The following is a 21,586-nucleotide window of genomic DNA, read 5'->3' on the forward strand; positions in this document are numbered from 1 at the left end:
ATAAACAGATGACTGTTGACATTGTATCTTCTTTGTTCGCATCATTAATTGACCCTCATCCAATGGAGATGCATATTTTTAGTGATGCTTGTTTTGAATTAAATCCCTCTTGGCCACTCTTTCTACAGTGCATGTGTGTGCACGCACGCACACACACACACACACACACACACACACACACACAAAGCAAAAGCAATTGCTTTTTGTTAAGACCGTGAGGACACAAAGATTAACCAGAGGTGAGATGTGCCTAGGACTCCCAGTGGTCTCACAGGAGCCGATGTCTTCTGTGGATCTCCATTATTGGACCCCGTCCTAGAGATTCAAGGGCTCATTCAAGGGCGCTCATCTGGTTGCTGAATCCCAGGACCTTGGCAACACAAAGGTCAACACTTCCGCAAAGCCTGTGACTCCAGGGAAGTCATATTTCCCTACAATTTCCTGTATGTGTGATTGCCTTGTACAATTCATTTTATTGAATGAATGAATAGGTTGATCAATGAATCAAAGGATGAAAGAGTCAAGGAAAGGATCAAGCTGGAGTAACTCAAGCTACTACCAAGCTAGAGTTTGCTCCCCCTGTAGCAGGGCCTGGTGGGCATGCGATTTGCCGGTACTGAAGCGTGGCCCCTGAGACCCTCTGGGCCCTGCTGCCTCCTGCTGATCTAGGATGGGTAGCCAGACCAATCACGTCAAACTCTAACTTTTCACAGGCTGTTGGATGGACAGGCAAGAGCATGGGCTTCAGAGGCAGTCCGATTGGGTTCCAATCCCAGCAGTCCTCTACTTCCTGTGACTCTGGGCAAATCACTTATTCCTTCTAAGACTCTTTAGCACATCTGTAAAATTGGGAGGAGATACCTTGTGGGATTCTAAAGAAGTATTTCATATAATGTATATATTTTAAATTGGCATCTCCTGGCAGTGATGGTTATCCTTATTTTCATCCATCCCCTAGATGTACACAGAAATCTTAAGGCAGCCGCAACGGGAGGAAATAGCTTTCAAGGTCATAAGAGCTTTCATCTGTGCTACTTGGCCCCTTGAGATGTTTTCATAGACTAGCGTGAGTGACTGACAGGAGAGAAGTACAACAAAGGACACAACGCTGGACAAGCATTCACTGAAATTAACGGAGTCCGGGTCTCCCCCCACTCCCTGTTTCCATTAAAAGCAATGTTGCTCCCCACTTCCCAGGCCCCTTCACTGCCCTCCCATTGCCCCACTCAGCTACCATGTCCTGGTGGTTTTGTTTTCATGTATTCATTCACCAAACACTGACTGAGCACCTATTGTATGCCTGGCACTGTGCTGGCCACTGTAGGTCTTTGGAGAACAGGAAAGAGGTCCCTGCCCTCTTACAGTCTGGTGGAAGAAGACAGACCCTAAACAAACACATACCAAATACACATTTCACTACATATCGTGGTCAGCGTTCCGAGGAGACAGGATGGAGAAGGGGGTGAGTACAAAACATCAACAGGTGGGAGCAGAGAAAGCCCTCCTGAGAAAGGAGTCGAGATTTAATTAGAGATAGAATTAGAAGGATCTGGCCAGGCAAAAGAGCATGAGAAGGGCTTCCATGGCAGAGGAAACAGCACATGCAAAGGCCCTCAGGTAGGAACCAGTTCCGTGGGTGTGGCTGGACTACAGCAAGCAAGGCAGAGATGGCATAACAGGAGCTCACATTTACTGAGCACTTAGCCCTCTTCTAAGGGCTCCAGATGTACCGGCTCATTTAATCCTCACAACAATTCCGTGAGAGAGCTATTATTTTTTATCATCATTTTGCAGATAGAGAAGCTGAGATGCAGAGAAGTTAGGTGGCTAGCCTGCGGCCACCCAGATAATCAGCCATTGAGCCTGGATTCAGTCTCAGGCAAAGCCCTGCCTGACCCACTGAGCTGCCTTCCACAAGGAGGCTGCAGAAGCAGCCAGGGGACACTAGAGGCCAAGTTATGGAGTCAGTTTTCCTTTAAAACAGCTCTTGTCTTTGTTCCTTAGATTTGAATCCTAATTCTCCTACCTGCTAAGTGGCTGGTCTTGGACAAATTCCTCAGCCAGCCTTTACTTCATTGTACATCTATCTATTGTATACCTACTAGGTGCCAGATACACTACAGGGGTAGGAGAAGAAACAGTGATGTGCAAAAGCAGGGGTGGACCTGCCATCAGATACTCACAGCCTACTTTGAGAAAGAGGCTAATCAAATAGTCAAACAGAGATAAGGGTTCTGGGGGCAGAAGCACAGTCCTGGGAAAAGCTGTAACAAGGGTCCAGTCTGGGCTAGGAGGCAGGAATGCTTTCCCTAAGGAATCTGCACACGAGCTGAGTCTGGTAGGATAAGTAGGAAATATCCAGGTGAAGTAGGAGGTTGAGGTGGAAATCGGGCTGCCAGATAAAATACAGAACACCCAGTTAAATTTGAATTTCACGTAAACAACAAATAATGTTTAGCGTAAGTATGTTCCAAGTATACATATGGTGCTCAATAAAGTTTAAAGCTACCTCCTCCTATTCCTCCTCTTCTTCCTCTCCACCATCATTTTCTCCCTCTCCTTTTCGACTGCATCCAACCAATTCTAAATCCTATCAGTAGTCCCTTGCAATTTCCCCCTAACTGCCTCCATTTAAGAAAGGAGTGGGGCTTCCCTGGTGGCGCAGTGGTTGGGAGTCCTCCTGCCGATGCAGGGGATGCGGGTTCATGCCCCGGTCTGGGAAGATCCCACATGCCGCCGAGCGGCTGGGCCCGTGAGCCATGGCCACTGAGCCTGTGCGTCCGGAGCCTGTGCTCCACAATGGGAGAGGCCACAGCAGTGAGAGACCCGCGTACCGAAAAAAAAAAAAAAAAGAAGAGTGGCTGAGGTCATGGAAGCAGCCTAAATGCCCATCAACAGACGAATGGATGAAGAAGATGTGGTACATATATATACAATGGAATATTACTCAGCCATAAAAAGGAACACAATTGGGTCATTTGTAGAGATATGGATGAATCTAGAGACTGTCATACAGAGTGAAGTAAGTCAGAAAGAGAAAAACAAATATCATATATTAATGCATATATGTGGAACCTAGAAAAATGGTACAGATGAACCGGCTTGCAGGGCAGAAATAGAGACACAGATGTAGAGAACAAACCTATGGACACCAAGGAGGGAAAGCCGTGGCAGGTGGTGGTGGTGGTGGTGATGTGATGAATTGGAAGATTGGGATTGACATATATACATTAATATGTATAAAATGGATAACTAATAAGAACCTGCTGTATAAAAAAATAAATAAAATAAAATTCAAAAAAAGACAGGAGTGGCTGGATTCTCATAATGATTCTGACAAAGAAACCCCTAGAAGCGAGGATTTTGTTTGATGTCAGCTTAAGCTACTCCATTACAATGTTCATGCTAGTAAGTATGATATTATACACCCATATTAGAAGATAATGACTCATGAGTAAAAATAGCTGCTACACACAGGGAACTCTACTCAATACTCTGTAATGACCTATATGGGGAAAAGAATCTAAAAAAGAGTGGATATATGTATATGTATAACTGAATCACTTTTCTGTACACCTGAAACTAACACAACATTGTAAATCAACTATACCCCAATAAAAAATTTAAGAAATAAATAAATAATAGGAGCATGGGTAGATCATGAAGAACATAAAAGAAGGGTCTGGGGCTTCCCTGGTGGCGCAGTGTTTGCCGATGCAGGGGACACGGGTTCATGCCCCGGTCCAGGAAGATCCCACATGCCGCGGAGCGGCTGGGCCTGTGAGCCATGGCCACTGAGCCTGCCCGTCTGGAGCCTGTGCTCTGCAACAGGAGAGGCCACAGCAGTGAGAGGCCTGCGTACTAGAAAAAAAAAAAAAAGAAGGGTGTGAACTACTTTATTGTTGTTCATGATTAAACCAAAATTGTTTTCATGTGAAAAACACCAGCTGCTACAGAAGGACCATATATTATCAGATATGGGGTTAGTTACCGCTCAGTTACTTGAGCAGAGGCTCAGGATAAGCATTTCTTTCTCTCTTACATATGCAGGTTAGCCAGGCAGCCACCAGGCTGCAGGGACCCAAGCTTCTCCTAGCTTGTTGTTGGATCATCTCCATGATGTTGCTTTATCATCTGCCTCCGATCTTTCCAACATCTGACAAATTTGTAGGTCTATTTCTATTGTCTTTTATCTCTGTGGGTTATCCCTTGTGGAGTCTTGTTCGGTTATGTTAATGAGATGAATGAACAAATGTTTCCGCCGAGTCCACCAGCACCACGCTTACGTTTGAATCAGTGGGAAGGGAAGAAAGGATGCTGAAGAGCGTACAGCCCTCCCCTGAAGGACACAACTCAGAGCTTGTACGAATCACACTCATACCTTTTGAGCAAGAAAACTTAGCCAAATAGCCACAGCGAGCAGCGAATCTGAGAAATGTAGTCTTCATTTTGAGGGTGGCCATGGCTCAGCCAAAACGTCACGCTCCTCTTACCATAGAAAGAGAGGAGAATGGATATTGGAATACACCAGTGGTTTGCCAAGAGCCAGGACTCAGAAGCCACTCAAAATAGACTCGGCTGGCACGTCCTTCTGCGTGGGTTCTGTTCTAGCTACAAAGAATGAGGATACAGGGGCCTTGGAACCAGGGTGGCTGGGAAGCCAGAGATGCTGGGGAGTAGCAAAACACAGAAACAAGTCTTAGGCTAATTAGGACAAGCAGCTGAATGTGATGTTCCATGCCAGCCACAATGAAAGAGCAAGTTTTCCACTGCAGTTGCTCATAAATTCAAAACAGCTTCCATGAAGGAGAAACAGCTTGAAAAACTTCTGTGAATATAAGTATATTCACAGAAGATTTGTACACCACACACACACACACACACACACACGCAGAGAGAGAGACAGAGAGACAGAGAGACAGCGAGCGAGCGAGAGAGCAAGCAGCTTAGCCCAGGCCTGGAAGAACACCAGAGTTAGATTATGTCACATAATGAAGGACAACCGTTGATGCTAATGAGAAAAGTTACCACATTGTACTTGTTTGGAGTTCTTTTAAAACTGGTCCTTATTTTATGTCTGTATTTATGTCTGCCAATTATTGAGTCATTGAACGTTTGTGTTGCTGCTTAAATGAAAGCAAACCCATGTGTGATCTCGCCTCTCATTCCCGCCGTGAAGCCTTTGTGGGTCCCGCTCTCTCCCAGGCAGGGCTCCAGGCCAGGCAAGGAGGCGGCTGTTGCAAAGACTCAGCTTTCTCCCTCCAGATGTGTGCACAGCCCCTGGAGAGGTATAACCACTAGGCATACCTACCCATTCACAGCAACGCCACAGGGCTAAAGGCATTCTGGAACCTTCCACCATCGTGGTCTTATAAGAAAAAGAGACTCTGGGGAAAGACAGTCTTTGGTTCAAGTTCTTCCTCCCCATCTTCCCACTGCATGGCCTTGCTTATAGGCTTTACCCTGAGTGGGAAGATCTCATGAGGGCTGGAAGCTAGCAGCTGGCATGGTGTAGATGTGAGAGCAACGGGCTTGGGGACCCGTTGGACTCGGCTTTAATCCTGGCTCTGACTCCTCTGGGGTGACCAACTGTCCTGGTTTGCCCAGAATTGAAGGTTTCCGGGGATGTGGAACTCTTCGTGCTAAAACCAGGACCATCCCGGGCCAATCAGCAGAGTTGGCCACCTTCCTACCAGACAGGTGACGCTGGGTAAGGGACACAACCCCTCTGAGCCTCAATTTCCTTGCATATAAAAATGGGAATGATGGTGTCTGCCTTACAGGGGAGCTGGAGAGAACAGAAAGGGTGCCTTGGGCAAAGTAACCATCATCATCACTATTGAGAGTATTCACCACTCCAACACTACCCACTACTGGATTCGGTGTTGAGGCAGCGTCAGTGTGTCCTTCCGGCCCTGCCTAGGCCCCGCCCCTCCTGGTACTCTTGGGGTCTCAGGTGTGTGAGGCCCCGACCTCCCCCTCTCCCACAGGCATTGCACTCTGGGAGGGAGGGTTTGTGCGTTTTGTAAATAAACATATTTGCCCTTGGGGAAAAAAACAGAGTATTCATTTCTCTCCTCATGGGCTCCTATTTTCTCATGACCAAGGCCCTAAGTTTACCAGGAGGGTTCACACAGCTCTGCCAGCCCATTTGAAAGCAGCCAAAGTGAAGGGCTTTCTCCCTGATGCATTGTTTCTCCAGGGAGGGGTCAGGGAAGGCTTGCAGCCCCTGGGGTCCCCCAAATCCTGGACCTGAGCCCTCCTGTCCCTCCGGCAGGGCTGAGGCCTCAGGTCAGTTACAAGCCTTCCCTCTGGCCATTGTTACGGCCATGGATGGGCTCTGCAGCTCCAAGACAACCCCAAGTGTGACCTTGTCCAACCTCATCTTAACTGTATTCAAAAGTCCTTCCTAAAATTAACTACCAAAAAAAAAAAAAGGCCAGATACAGGCTGGTGTTTCTTTATCAAAAGAAAACAAAATTCACCATTCATTCCAAGTAAAATTGCTTCACAACCCAATGATTTCATCTGGTCTCCCAGGCTCCCAGAAGGAGCTGGAAGTCATTAGGACACGGCTGACTGCAGTGCCCAAGTCCTGTCCCAGAGAGGTGCGAATATGCAGGAATGTGGAAGCTTCTCCAGCCTTCTCAGTTCCATCACAAATGACTACCTTCCTGCTTTCCAGGCCCAGCTCCCCAGACCTTTAGAATGGGAAATATGCAACGTTGATTGCAAATTAGATCAGTTTGTGGAGACAGAGAGGGTGGCTCTAAAGGAAAAATGCCAGAACATTCTTTTTTTCCTTCTTAAAGAAGGAAAAACATGCATATTGATTCTGTGGGAAGCTTATCTTGGAGCTAAACCTGTGCTCAGTTTCCCCTGCTGAAGGAAGTTTTAGGTACGGAGCTATCAGACTCAAGCCATCTTCTTTCTAGAAGTTACTGGAAGGTGCCCCAGCCACCTGGGGCCACCTGAACCATGACAAGGTGGCAGCCCCTGCCCCAGGAGTGATTACAGACACAGAACATGCAGGGGCTTTCAGGAGACCATCTTCCTGAGCCCCTCCCAGGAGCCAGCCTCCTCTCCCTTGTGACTCATGGACCAGAAAGTCATCCCAGGTCCATGCCTAAACCAATCACAGGCAAGGGGCCTGGGGCACCATGATTGATTTAGATCAACCAAGACCCCAGCCCTGAGGCTGGGCTGGCGGCAGCCTCCCTTGAAGCCCATGATGTCTGGAGAAGGTTCTGCTGGGGACAGAGGAAGTTGGTGGATAGATAGCAATGACAGCAAACAGCTCTCTGATGCTCGCCAAGGCCAGGCATGGTTTTCTCCTCCATTACCTCCTGTCACCCTCACACAGCCTACGAGGTGGCATAGCAACCACTGTCAGCATCTGGCCTGCACCCCGTCAGCTGGCCCTGGAGTCCCCTGGCTTCCTGCATCTCTGCCTAAGCGTGTTCTCTGGTCACGTAGGGCATCGGTGGCCTACACATAGACAGGCAGGAAGTTCTGCGGCATTAACACCCTGACAGCACCTCACAGCTGGTAGACAAACACCAGCTAGGTTCCTGGCCCCCTTGTGGAGTGACTCTGGGTGTGTTCTGCACCCTCTCTCAGAGGTTCTGGGGGATCCTCCCTCCTTTACCCCCTTCCCCATCCTTCCTGGGTTATCACCAAATTACTTGAATCTAATCTATGTGTTGAGGGTCTGCTTTGGGGGATCCCAACGTAATTACTGGGCAAATTCACTGCTGCACCTATTTTATGTTTGGGGGCCACCAGATTTGGGGATCCATCTCGATTGCAGAGGTGACAAGTATGGTGGCGTTTCATTCCTATGATCTCTCCACTGCGTCACACTGGGAAAGTTTGCCCACCTTAACCACTCCCCTTTTCAGCACCATGAATTGACTCCGGGACTTGTCACAGCTTAGTGCTGCCATTGCTAAGGAACCACGGCAGAGAGATAGCATCCCCTGCACGAGTCCACAGTCTCTCACAGACCAGGAAGCCCCTGCCCACCCATCATCTCCTTTGGGCCTCACACCACCCTATGAGATGGGCGGGGGTATTTCTTTCCTACTGTCCTGCCCCTGGGGACATAGAGACCTTGGGATGTCAAGTGACTTCTCCAAGGCTACACAGCTAGGAGGTGGCAGAGCTGGGACTGGAACGCAAGTCCCCATCTTCATCATGATGGGCCCTCTAAGTGGCACTGGCGTGAGAGCCCATCACAATGAGAGACCAATCCTGGAGGAAATTCTAGCAGGAATAGAGAACCCCACCCATGAAGACTTAACAGTGATGAATGACTTTCAAAACCTTGAGTCAGTTTCAGGGAAGGCAGCCTCCTTCAACCAGCCAAGTCAGAAGGAGTAGCCCAGCTGCCAGGGAAGCCAGGCCAGGTCAGATTCCATAACATGCTTGGAAAATTGGAAGGCCGCAGTCTCAGCTGGCATGGCCAGTGATATGGAGGGAGTCTCATCCTCATGGTGGGTCCTGAGCAAGCATTCCATGGCTGCATCCTTTGGGAAGAACTTTGCACCAGATCTGATGGGACCATGCCCCACCCCATCCCCACAAAAAAAGTACAGTTTAGTCAAGAAGAAATGGGATGTGCAGGCTTCTGGAAGGTTGGAGCTGGCAGGGCCCCTGAAATCAGCCAAGGCCAAGGGTCAAGACTCTTATTCATAGATAAGGAAAATGGGGGCCCAGAGAGGGTGAGTAACCCAAGGGCCCATCTCTCCATGGATCAGAGAAAGCCAGGGCTCAGATTCACACGTCCTGGCTCCTAGCCCGCTGCCTCTTCTCTACTACTCATTTCTCATTTAAGAGGAAAATAGTTATTTCTCATGCTTGAGCTATTTGAGCTATTTGGTCTCTGCCTCCCTATGAGGATGGCAGAGAAGGGACTATCTCTCTATTTCCTAAGAGGGGAAACTGAAGGTCAGAGTCACTGCAGAGATCACCCAGGGACCATTAGGACCCTCATGACAATGAAGGATGCTGGGATGGTGGGCAGACGAAGAAGAGAAAGAAGTGGAGGCTGATCAGGCATGGGTCCCTAATCTACGCTGACCTGGGCTGGGGGTCCCAGAAGTCTAACTCACAGGGTCCTACGAGCCTTGCAATCTTTTAGGGAGAAGAGTCTGACTTGGACAAATCAGCCACTTTAGTTTTCAGTTTCCAGGGAACCAACCTGGTTCCCATTTCCAGAGCTCTAACCTTTGGTGTATCTTTGAGTAACTTAAAAAAATTAACCCTGAAGAATCTTAGAAGACGTTCGTCAGCAAGTCCCACCACCTGCTCCCATATCCCCTGCCGACCTCACTCTCACGCCTCCCTACAAATGCACACACAACAAGGACTCAAAGAGAAAAGCTGGCAAAAGATTTCATCAGCTGAAATATCACAGTGACTTTCTCAGGCCTCTTTCCAGTTACACCTCTCTCTTCTCTCTCACCATGACAATCGGCGTAATAAATTGTAGCAGGAAGCTGTGTTCAGTGTTCTTTGATGGTCCAAGGTTTTCAGCTGGTGGCTGAGCAGGGCTGGATTTGGGTCTTCTCAGAGCCAGGGGTCCTTGGTTGGAAAGTGAGGCCTGATAGGGTCTGGGCAAAAGATTGAGGGTAGCAGCTCTGTTCTCCTAACTGGGAGGCCATTGTTGCCCCATCTCCACGAGTCCTTCATTTAGTCTCTCAAAAAGTGTCAGAGGACACCCCCTACAGGTCCACCCCAGTGATGCAGGAATTCTCTGAGGTGCCGGGGCTCACAGCCAGAGAGAAACCAGAGCAGGGACATGGGGGCCCTGGTGGGGGATCCTCAGCTCACTGGGGCACAGAGGAAGCTCAGCTAAGAACATCTGGGGCGCAGGTGAGGTCGTGGAAGGCTTCTCAGAGGAGGTGATCTGAGCTGAAGAATGTCACTTGCCTGGGTTGATGGGAGGCCAAAATCTCATCATGTCACCTCCTGCCACAAGAGGAAGATGAGGAGTTAGCCAGCTGAAGAACGTGGGGACACATTTGAAGGGAACAAGGTCAACAAAAGCACAAAGCTGTGCTTGATGGGAAGTGCCATGCCTATTCCAGAGCCTAGAATGTTCTAGAATTCCAGGGCTTGGAATGTTCTTAGAGTTCTAGAGCCTAGAATGTTCTAGCGTTCTAGGGCCTAGAATGTTCTAGGGCCTGGAATGTTCTAGAGTTCTAGGGCCAAGAATGTTGGGGAAAGTATGGTGAGAGAGGGGCTGGAGAGGGTGCTAGGGACCAGGTGGGGTCTTTTGAGGAACTTAGATGTCCTCACACTGTGGCCAGTGGGAATGGGGTGACAGAGGAGGAGAGCAGATGGACAGCATGGATGGAGAGACTGAGGCACCATGGAGCACCAGTGTTATGTTACAGGGCACCCCCTCTGTGCTGATCTAGGCACTGTCCCTGCCTGCTCTCACTCAATCTTCTCACGGGCCTGGGAGGTGGGTTCTGCTGTTCTCCCCTCTTTTGTAGATGGGGAGATGGGGCTTAGAGGAACAAGTCTATCCATGCACCCAGAGCTTGGAGCTGGCCACCCAGAGCCCACAACCTGGAGATGGACCTGATGCCCTGCAGCCTCTCCCCTCAGACTGAACCCGCCCTGCAGCCCAGTTTTAACCTGGCCCTAAATGAACACATTCCTCATTTGCTTCCCAAACTCCCACCAGCCTCTGACAACAACAATAAGAAAAAGGCCCAGAGGATCTGATGCATGCTGTGAGGGATGCCAAGTTCTTAATGTTACTCAGCTGTGCAGAGGGCTTGGCCAGGGACCCGGCCCGGGCAACCAGAGGCGCCATGATTCAGATGGGCTGGACAGGGGCGAGTGAGTCAGGGCCTCAGCACCCAAGCAACCCATCTGACCGTGAGCTCCTTGTAGGCAAGGAGGGAGCTTTCTGGATGCCTGGCCCACAGTGGGTGCCCAGACAGGCTGGGTGGCTGCCATTTCTGCCACGCTTTCAGTGCCTTATAAAAGGCACTCACCATCCACAGCCGCCACCCCCTGCCTCGCTTTCAGCACTGGTTCTTTCTGCCCTCTGAGAGCTTCCCATCCCGGCTGTTCACCTTGAGTCCTCTCTGGACAGTTCAGAGCGGCAATTGGCAGGCAAGACTTGGTGCAAGAACTCAACGTTCCTTTGAATGAGGTAAATCCAGGTGAAGCTGCTCGGGGAGTTGGATTCTCAAGGACATCCCTCTCCCAGGAACTCTGGGACACCAGGGCCTGGAGAACGAGACCATCCTCTTTAGCAAGATGGGCTCCCCAGAGCCTCTGAGGTAATCAGATGAAGGGTGTACATCTGAGCCCTCACCCAGATCCTTCCCTTCAGCTCCACATTCTAGCCCCACGATGTTTGCACATGCTCCAGAGCACGGATATCACGTGGTCCTGCCTCAGTCCCTCAGGGGGGCGCCAGCTCAGAGGCCCAGGGAAGCACATGAGGACAGGGGCAGCCACAGCCCAGAACACCTGAGAATGGAGAAACTAACTTTTAGCAGTTTGCTCCCTGGGGAAGGGGGCCCAGGGAAGGGCATGCCAAGAAGCAGGTGGAGCTGCGGCAGGAGGAGCCGGAAGCAGGAAGCAGGAAGCTTCTGTGGCAGAGGTGGGAGCAGAGGGCATCTAGACTCCAGGACAGGGCCGGAGGCATGATATGGTTCCAGATCCACGGTAGCCACCGGAGAGACCCCTTCATGCTGGCCCAGTCCTGCTCCTTCCCTCTCTGGTCACAGCCCAGGTCACGGGAGGGGCGTGGGATGTCCTGTCTAGTGCCTGACCTTCTGGACCGAAGTGACGTGTCCAAGGCAGAGCTCTCAACCCAGCTGAGCTGACCATAGTCCTTCCCTAGGATTTATCAGGTGGGAGTGAGAGAACAGATTCTTTTTTCTCTCAGATCTCAGGGTCCCAGGGCCGTGTCTCCCCCAGTGACTGCAGCGGAAGAAAATAGACATACGAGAGACCCGGAAATAGACCCCGGAGTGAAATAGATACACAAGGTTAAGAAAGAGGGACATGGGGTTTCTGGTTGTGGCTATCCCTTCCCCAGTCCCTACTCTGCTCTTCCTGTAACTGATGCCTTGAGCCAACAATGTTCCTCTTGGACTTAATTAAACTGGTTGAGTTTGGTTTCTGGCACCTGCAACCAAAACACAGTCTCACACACAACAACCAGCCAGGATCCAGTTCCTGAAACGATGTGACCTTGTTGGTCTCCCCCGAGGCACCTTCAGGACTGGGACTGAACCCCAGCCCAGCAGGGACCTCATACATGGTAGTCCGCCTACCTGCTGGTCTTTCTCCGCCCCGACCCGCAAACCCAAGATGGTAAGCTTAGAGGGCAGAGCCCAACCCTTTGGAGGGGGAATGTTTTGTTGCATTTATTAATTAATCCGGGTGGCCCATGTTGCCCAACCCAGTAGGAAACATGGCTTCAGGGATTCCAGAAGGTGGCAATGACCAAAATCAGGGGGCTGACAGCATCTGGTTCGGTTCTGAGTAGATGTAAGGCCAGAGGGTAGGACAGAACTGACAGCACAGAGCAGGACCTGTGGGGACAGGTGAGGGCAGGACACTGAGGACGGGCAAATACACATCTATTCATTTATTTAACAAATACTTTTGAGGGCCTACTATATGCAGGGACTGTTTTGGGCATGGAGGATACAGTGTTGAGTGACAGGGGCCATCCTGCCTTCATATAGTTTACGTTATGCCGAGGAGGCAAACAATGAAAAAATAAGCAAATAAACCTATCTTGTGGCTAATGGTGACAAGGGTTTTGAAGATAAAGCCGTGAAGCAGGTGGATTTTAGATGGAGGGGGGGGGCGGTCAGGGTGGACCTCTGAGCAAAGATATGACTGAAGAGAGAAGGGAGGTGTGCCTCCAGCCTTACCCCAACTTTGCCAGGTAGGACGTCCTGTCCCCACGGGACAGATGAAGGAGCTGATGACCGGGGGGTTCTGAGAAGAGCCCAGGGTTCCACAGCTTGCGTGGAGGGATGCAGGATTCAAACCCAAGCTCACCTGACTTCAAAACGCAAATCTCAGGTCTTTACAGATGCAGGTCGGGGGGTCCAGGCTCACAGAGACGGGAGAGGTGGCAGATCTGTGGATAAGCAGGAGCCGAGGGGCGCTCCAGTCCCCCCGCTGACCAATCACCAGGATCCTGATGGGTTCCCACCATGCAGGGGCGCTCCAGTCCCCCCGCTGACCAATCACCAGGAGCCTGATGGGTTCCCACCATGCAGGGGCGCTCCAGTCCCCCCGCTGACCAATCACCAGGAGCCTGATGGGTTCCCACCATGCAGGGGCGGTCCAGTCCCCCCGCTGACCAATCACCAGGATCCTGATGGGTTCCCACCATGCAGGGGCGCTCCAGTCCCCCCGCTCACCAATCACCAGGAGCCTGATGGGTTCCCACCATGCAGGGGCGCTCCAGTCCCCCCGCTGACCAATCACCAGGAGCCTGATGGGTTCCCACCATGCAGGGGCGCTCCAGTCCCCCCGCTGACCAATCACCAGGAGCCTGATGGGTTCCCACCATGCAGGAGAAGAGCGAGCCCCCGCTCTATCAGGCGGCATCCAGCTCAACACTGCCCTCATCCCTCTGCTGACGGTGATGCATCGAGCAGGAATCACACATCAGAAATGGCTGGAGTCCTGGCTCTCCAGGGATCCAGAACATGTGATGGGCAAAAGCACACCTTTTCTCTGCCCTGCCCCAGCGAGCATGCACGGAAGGTGCTAGCTACTGTTCCACCTTGAACTGGAAATGGGGAAGAGACAAGTTTCTGGAGCTGGGTAAGTGTATCTCAGTCTTGGACAAGACAGGACAAGAGCTATCCGAGAGGTCAAGGAGATCTTGGAATGGGGTGGCTAAAAGGGAAGCACTGACCGTGCCTCAGCAGGTAGCAAATTCCAGACTGGAGCTGAGATCATTGATGGAAGCCTCGGGATGCCTGGGTTGAGAATACCTGGCGTGGATGGGCAGTGCACAGCTTCACACCGCAGGGACAGGTGAGGGTGGCGGCATCCGAGAACACAGAAGTGTTGTCCTAGCTTCTCTGAGGGTCTGGGGGCAGCTCCCTGTGGCCCGTGTCACTCAGTGAACGGACATGGGGCAGACATGCTGCCAACTTGGGGAAACCAGAAACCTGAAATTGGCAACCCTTCCCCGCGCCCAGTGGATTCCGTCACTGGGGAGACGCTGGCAGTAAAACCCCAATAAGACAAGTGGGGCTCAATCCCAGCGCAGCCTCAGACCCCACTGCACATCTGTTGGCGAATCATTTCTGAGCCCCTCCTTTCTTATAGAAACAGGGTGATCATGAGGGCCTTGGCAGGGCTGTCCTGGAGCTCACAGGGGGCACTGGCTGAGGGACACTGGAAGTGAAGGGAGGGATCTTCATTGTTAAACACACGGAAACAGAGCCCAGATTCCTGAAGATCTCTCTGGAGACTTGGGGGGCTGCCTTCTCCGCCAGCTGGATGCCTGGGAAATGCTGACCTGACGTGAAACGTGATTCCTTGGTGTGGACTCAGAGAAGCGGGGGGTCCTACAAGGGTCATGGCCCACAGAGTCCCAGACCCAGTCGGGACAGCAGCGTGTGCCTTGAAAGAATGCCCAACTGAGGCAGGACCTGCATGGTGGTCCCGGCTCTGGTGACTTTGGGGAAGTCACTTCTCGCTGGCTCTGGTTCCCCCACCTTTCCTGTGGCCACGTGACAGACTCCAAGGCCCAGACAGGAACATCAATGACAAAGGGAGCCTGGGGTATGAGACGAGGGTGTAGGGCTGGTAAGCATACCACCCTTACGTAAAGGGGCAGGTAGCCCTGGTCCAGCCTCTCCCAGCCAAGCAGAAGTGTAGGACCAACGGTACCAATGCTTTTTCAAAAGAAGCCTGAAATTCAGATTTTTATGTGATGGCTCCAAATTTTAAGTATTGGCAACTAAGTCAGTTTTTCTGTTTGTTTATAGAAAACACCATTTGGTCCAAACTAGACATATCTTTGGGAGTTGACCCATAGCCTGTATCATTCAAGGGCCTGTGCATCCCAGCTTCTGGGTGGTGTCAGCCAGTGCGGGGCTCTGGCAGTGGTTGGTGGGGAGAGGAAGAAAGGGAGAGGGAAGTTGTTTTCTAACGACCAGGTTGCAAGTCAAACAGCTCCAGGGACTGGGCAGGTTCCAACAGTGACTGACACCAGGGCGGCCCCTGGTCCACGGCTACAGCTTTTACCAGGCTCCAATGTTCCTGCGTCCTCCCCTTGTCTCTTCAGACTGGAAGGAGACAATGATTGCCTGAATTAGTATTACCAGGAGCCTGTATGAGGCTGCCAGTGTCCTTAACCCTGCCCACAGCTCTGTACATGGCCCTTCATTAAAACGACTGAATGGGCTTTTTTTCAGTGGAATTCTGCTTCCTGCAGAACCCGGGCTATACATAACGTTATATTCATTTACTAAAACATCTTGCAGGTTCCCAGAGGAAGGAGGAAAAAAGCTGGATGCAAATCCACGCTCTTCCCTAACTGCTTGTCCCATAATCTTTCCATGCCTCAGTTGCCTCATTTGTCACCTCAGAGGGCTAACGGACCAATGACGACTCATGGTACTGTCAAAAGCCTCCCGCCAAGGTGGCTGGGCAACGGGGCTTGCTCTGAGCCTGAATTTAAACGAGGTAGTATCTGCTCGGTGATGCCGATTTCTGGAAGTGAATGGCCAGTAATCTGCAGACAGTGACTGTCATTTCTGAGCAAGCCCTTGGTACTCTGTGTCCCCCTCCAGCTCCACCGGCACCTTCCACCCTTCCACCCTGGGCCAGCCCTCCCACTTGATGGGCAGGCTTGAGAGGTGGTGGGGAGAAAGGGACTGGTTTTCCTGAGGCCAAGGGTGTCAGATCCCAGCTTGGCCGCCCGCTCTCTGTAGGATCAAGGGCAAGTCCCTTTCTGTCTCCGGCCTGTTTCCACATTTACATAAGAGGGTTTGTCCTTGAGCTTCTGTGGTTTCTACCAGCTTCCCCCCGTCAGGGGTCTATGGTGATTCCTACCTCTACAAACCCAGTGAAAGTTCTTCCACACACCCTCGAAGACACTGTGTCATAATTAAGCATAAAAATTAGGAATTCCAAGCTAAGCTTTCTTGAATCGTGTGGATAGAAGAAATGTTTAAATCTCCTTTCTTGGCTGAGTCTTTGCAAGGGAAGCGTTTCCAAATGTTTGGCCCAGTCCCCTTGCTTGCACCTCCCCGTGACTGCCTGTCCTCAGGAGGAAGGCCCCAAAGATAAGGGGGGAGGGCCAGACCTCGACCAACCAGGAGGCTGCCCGGCTGACCGCGGATGACCCATTGGCTGGGCCTCCCCAACACCTGGATGATTGTGATTCTGGACTTCCTTTGCGCCAGATGTGTTTGGCAGTCGCTCACCGTCAATCAGGGGGTTGGAAAACTGGAGATCTGTAAACAAAGGCAAGAGTGAGAAGGGCGAGGCCTGGTTAGAAAATGTTGAAATTCATCCTGGTTTCTTTCCAGCCCAAAGAACAGGCTGTTCCCTGGGTTCCCGGGAACCATGGAGGAGAGAGAAAGTAGGGCCTGACAGCCGATGGAAGTCGCATGGCCGCCATTTTGTAAAACTAGGCGTGCTCACCCAGAGGAGCAGAATCTGAGCGGGATGGTGCACGGGAAAGACCAGAGCTTTGGGATCAGACCACCCTGGGTTTCGAACCCTACTGGTTTGTTACCCACTAGTTGGGTAATTTGGGCAAGTTACCTAGTCTTCTTGGCTCCCACTGGAAACGGAGACAGTAATACTTGTCTCACAGAGTTGATGGGAGGATAAACAAAGATCAACTTGGATGGCTGTACAAATGGACAGGTTGCCCATACATCATTATCACCATATGCTAGAACTCTAGGGCCACCACACAATAGTATCAGAAGCCCTGTTGAGAGAAAAACAAAACGTGGATGGAAGAGTTCCTGGAGACTTAGCATCTATCCATTCTCCTTAATACTCTAAATTTTATCCCACTTAATGCCCACCGCACAAAGGTGTTACTGCATTTTCACTCTGGTGTGATGTCACACGCCTGCAGTCAGGGATGCTGTAAGGAACGGCCACTGCATTTACCTTGAAGACAGGGCTGAGGACAGGGCTCCCTGCTCCCCAGTGAGTCATCCTTCTGAAGCCCACAGGGAGATGTTTCTGTCCACTTCAGGACCAAAAATAGTTGTGTTACTCTCCGTCTAGTACCAGCTTCTCAGCAGCCAGTTCAGTTTCGCCTTGTGGACACCCGACATCACGTGCCTAGTCACGTGTCCCTCGGCACTGGCTGCTGGAGAGGCCAGACCCAAACCTGTGACCCACCTCTTCCAACTCTCCTGCACCTCACTGTCCAGGCTGTGGACCAATTTCACCTCGCCTGCGTTGGATTTTTCCAGCCTTTGTTTCCTCTTTGACCTGGTATTTGTTTTCTTTTTAACCAAGTTGGATTTTGAGTATTTGTAAGCCACTCTAGATCTTCTGAGGGAAAGCTGGAGATGGATCATTAGATGATAACTAGACAGGGAGATAGAGGACTCAAAATGGAACATGCCACACAGTGGGTGGTACCTAATGTGCTCAGCAAACATTGCTCCCTGTCTCCTTCTCCTTCGTGATGTAAGCCACACTGACACGGGTAGGGGAGGGCCAGAGATGGCTTTCCTTCCACGGAGCAAGGATCTGGCATGCCTGTAGGCATGTCCTGCTCATGGCCATCGACCTGGGGTTCCCTGCTTTCACCTGGTGTCACCTGGACATCATGGTAGCTCGGGCACCGTCCCCTCCGTGCCTCACTTCTCTTACGTGACATTTTGTCCGTCACGGAGCTCCACGTGGCTGACCATCTGCTCCGTGTCTGGTTTTACTCTCTGCACAGAGCGGTGGCGAGGGGGCCCCCCGGGGGGGCGCAGAGGAGGGGTTGTAGGCAGCTGAGGCCAGGCCTGATGGGGGCTGGGAAACCCCACCTCTGTGGCTTTGTGGGGAGGGTGTGAGGAGTCAGCTGTGCAGCCCGGGGAGAACCTTCTAACCCCACCCCCTCAGTCTGTCCCCTCTCCTGTCACACTGCCTCCCTCCCTGTGGGGCGGGGCTGAGTAGCTTAGAAGGATCATGGATATAAGAGATGCTTTTCAGTAGATAGTTATTGAACACTACTACGTGCCAGGGCACTAGGGGATCAGCAGTGAACGAGGCAGGTCCAGGTCCTGCCCTCACGGAGCTTACACTCTAAGGCGGGGTGGGGAGGGAAGAGGAAGCAGACAAATCAATACAGAACCTAGAAAATGATGGTTATGAGGGCAAGACAGAGAATTAAAATGGGTTGTTGAGACAGTGACTGGGAGGATGCTCAAATGTCAGAGTTGCCAGCAGAGAGGAGGCCGTTCCAGAAGGATGACTGGAGAGGAGCTTCAAGATATGGTCCAGATTGTGAAACAGAGGTCACTGGAGTGGAGGAATTACACAGCCAGGGTGGGAGGAAGGACCGTTGGCTGGGAAGTTAAAGTCTACAGTTTTCTATCATCTGGAGAGGGGGAAAAGAGTTACTGGCCCAGGTTGAAGGGTGGAACACGTCAGGGAGATACTGTAGTGATTTGCGGGCGCACATAACACAGCAGCAGTGAGACAGCTCCCTGGACGCACCACCCTGCCTGCCTCCAGACCGAGTTCTCTGAGAAACCTGCCTACTGTGCACGCTGCCCATCACCTGCCCTGGCTCTGCCAGATGGCTGTCAGCTGGTAACGGAGCCATATGCTTCCACGAGTTAAAACACCCAACTCTCTTCCCCAGTGGAGGGAAAAGCAGATCTTGATTTCGACCCAGAAAGGAATGGACAGATAGGAGTCCAGAGAAGCAGACTATTTGATTCCCTGGCCATCGTCTGTATACAAGTAGAGAAGTAAACTTCTGTGGTTACCTTTAAAACTTGCGTACATTCACATCTGTAACTCTGAAACGTTCCGTCACAGTTCAAGAAATCATACTCCATGCTGGCTTGTGTTTTCCTCTGAGTGAAGGAAAAAGTGCGCGCTTAAGATCAAGTGATGGCCCCAAATGAACATATAGAAGTCGACAGGGTCAGGTAACTCTGATGGAAAGTGCCAGAACCTGGCTTCTCTCTCTGGCTTCTCTCTCTTACCAGCTTCAAGGCCTTAGAATAATCACTTCACTCCTCTGATGACAAGGAGGCTCTCCCACTCAGTACTTGCTGTGTGGATCATTTGAGTGAAAAAGCTTTGAGAGTGCCTTGTAAACTGTAAAGTGTCAAGGAACAAAATCAATTTTTAGTTAACAGCTGGACTCAACTTCTGATTCAAAACATTTTCGTTGGCCCAGCTCAATCCCTCTTGTAGCTTCTGTCCTATTTTCCTGGTCATCCTTTGATTGGTTTGAACTCATTTTAGTAGTTCTGGGATGAAAATCAAAAATGCTGGTGAAGATGCTGCCTTTAAAAAGCAAGAGAACTAAATAATACTTACTCAGAGATAAACTGGAGTAGATGCTGATACTGGTCAGCCAGACCCCATTCACTGGGTGGGCACCCATCCCTCTTGCTGCTGTGATGGTGACCTCTGGTGACTCTGAGTTGCCCGTTCCCTGGAGCACTGCTCTTTGCTTTTTGGAATATATTTGAGGAGTCACACCCTGTCCCCTTCCTGGCCAGGGTCCGTGTGCCAATTTCTGACTAATATGTATATACAAAGTCTCATCCACCTTGTGTCAACATGAGACACTCAAGAGCTCCCCATGAGATCAAGCCGTGGCTAGAATTTAGCTGAACCTACATCTTTGCCAAGTTGTGTCCCTGGCTCTGTCCCTCTCATAGACGTCATCTGAAAGTATTCTCTTAACGTATCAGTTGCACAAGAGTCCCTATCACAGGCTCTGGTCCTGGGGAATCCAACCAGACACATTTGGTACCAGTCTCTAAGAAACAGGTTCTTAGGACAGAACCTAGATTTGGGTCTCTCCCTATCCAGATGGTGATGAAGACCCCATCACTGGTAGTTAGGGGGGAGTCCCCGGCATGCTGTAGCGGCACAGTTGCTGAGAATTTCACCCGTGTTAATTATGATACTGTACAAGCAACAGGGAGATGCATTAGCCTGTGTGTGGTCACTGAAGTTTGGGAGGTAGCGGAGAAACAGTAACTGTAAGATCTGTGCAGTCGAGTGACTGTTGCTAAACACCAGCAATGAATTAAAGGGAGAAAAGTGATAAGCTCAGGTTGATTAATCACTGGTTAAAAGTCAAATGTGGGAGTCAGAGGATCCCCATGGCCACGTTTCAGAGACTTTTATCTCTGCAGCTGGAGGGCACACTGAGCTGAAGGCCAAGACAAAGCTTAATTGTCAGGTAGCAGACTTCAGGGAAGGTGGAATTCTCAGCTGGGCGAGTCTCCTCTACCAGTGTCAGGGCAACGATAAGGAAAGTCCGAGACTCTTGAGACTTGGACAGGAGACACCTCTGTAACTACAGCTGAGAGCTTAGAAATTCCCTTGAACCCCCTGACCCTGGAGAGGGGCCCATCCCCCTCATTAAAAGGTCATGGTGATCAGCTGCTTGAAGCCTCAAGAAAGGGATGCCTTATAAGACAAAATTCCCTCACCTCAGAATCTTCCCCAAGTCCCCTTCTAGCCATCAGAGCAATAGTTAGGGTCAGTCCCAGCATGACCCTCAACTGGGGAAGTGGTTAAGTGTTCTAAGGGAGGAGAAGGCTAATAAGTCCAAAAAGAGTTTCAGGACTGGCTAATGTGCTCTAGCAGGAAGCTGACAGTCTCCTCTGCAGTGGACCTGAAGGTACTGGGTCGAGGAAATGGAATATAAAACTGAGCGAGGGGGATTTTGTTGACATGGGGGGGCGGGGGGAGCAAGCTCCTCATATACAGACTTTAATATATTTTTTTAAATCTTTTTTTTTTTACAGTTTATTGTATGTCTCTTGCATGTCTTTAATCTGTACATTCTCACTCAATCTTTTCTTTTTTCACACACACACACACACACACTATTTTATTTTTACAAGAGATAAATAGACTGACACCAAGCATTGTAAATGGATGACCGCAACAAAAGCAACAATGATTGCAATTACGAAACACGAAACACACTCATACTATGTCAGAATATGGACATTCAGTCCAGGAATCCTCCACGGTAACAGCTCCTTCACTTTGCAGTGAAAATTGACTTGTATATTTTTTGCCTCTGAGTCCTTGTGGGATTTTTTTTTTATTCAAACAAAAAGTCACAAAAATTATAATCATCCTCATCAGTTCACTCAGTCCCATGTAATTAATTTTTTTATCTTGATCTTTTGTTACCACTTTTATGAATTCTTCAGTTTTCCATTAGAGTTCTGAAAATGCTTATTCATTCAGTTCAGCAGTGTAGTCAGTTACCAGAAACCTGTACTTGTCATAGTCTTTTCCATGAATTCCTTGAAGATGAAACCCTTTTATAGGAACATTTTTGCAAAAGCCTCAGAGTACACCCAGAACTGTCTGTAAATGACAGAAGACTTAAAAA

This window comes from Phocoena sinus, chromosome 5, assembly GCF_008692025.1.
Source record: "Phocoena sinus isolate mPhoSin1 chromosome 5, mPhoSin1.pri, whole genome shotgun sequence".
NCBI classification, from domain to species: Eukaryota; Metazoa; Chordata; class Mammalia; order Artiodactyla; family Phocoenidae; genus Phocoena; species Phocoena sinus.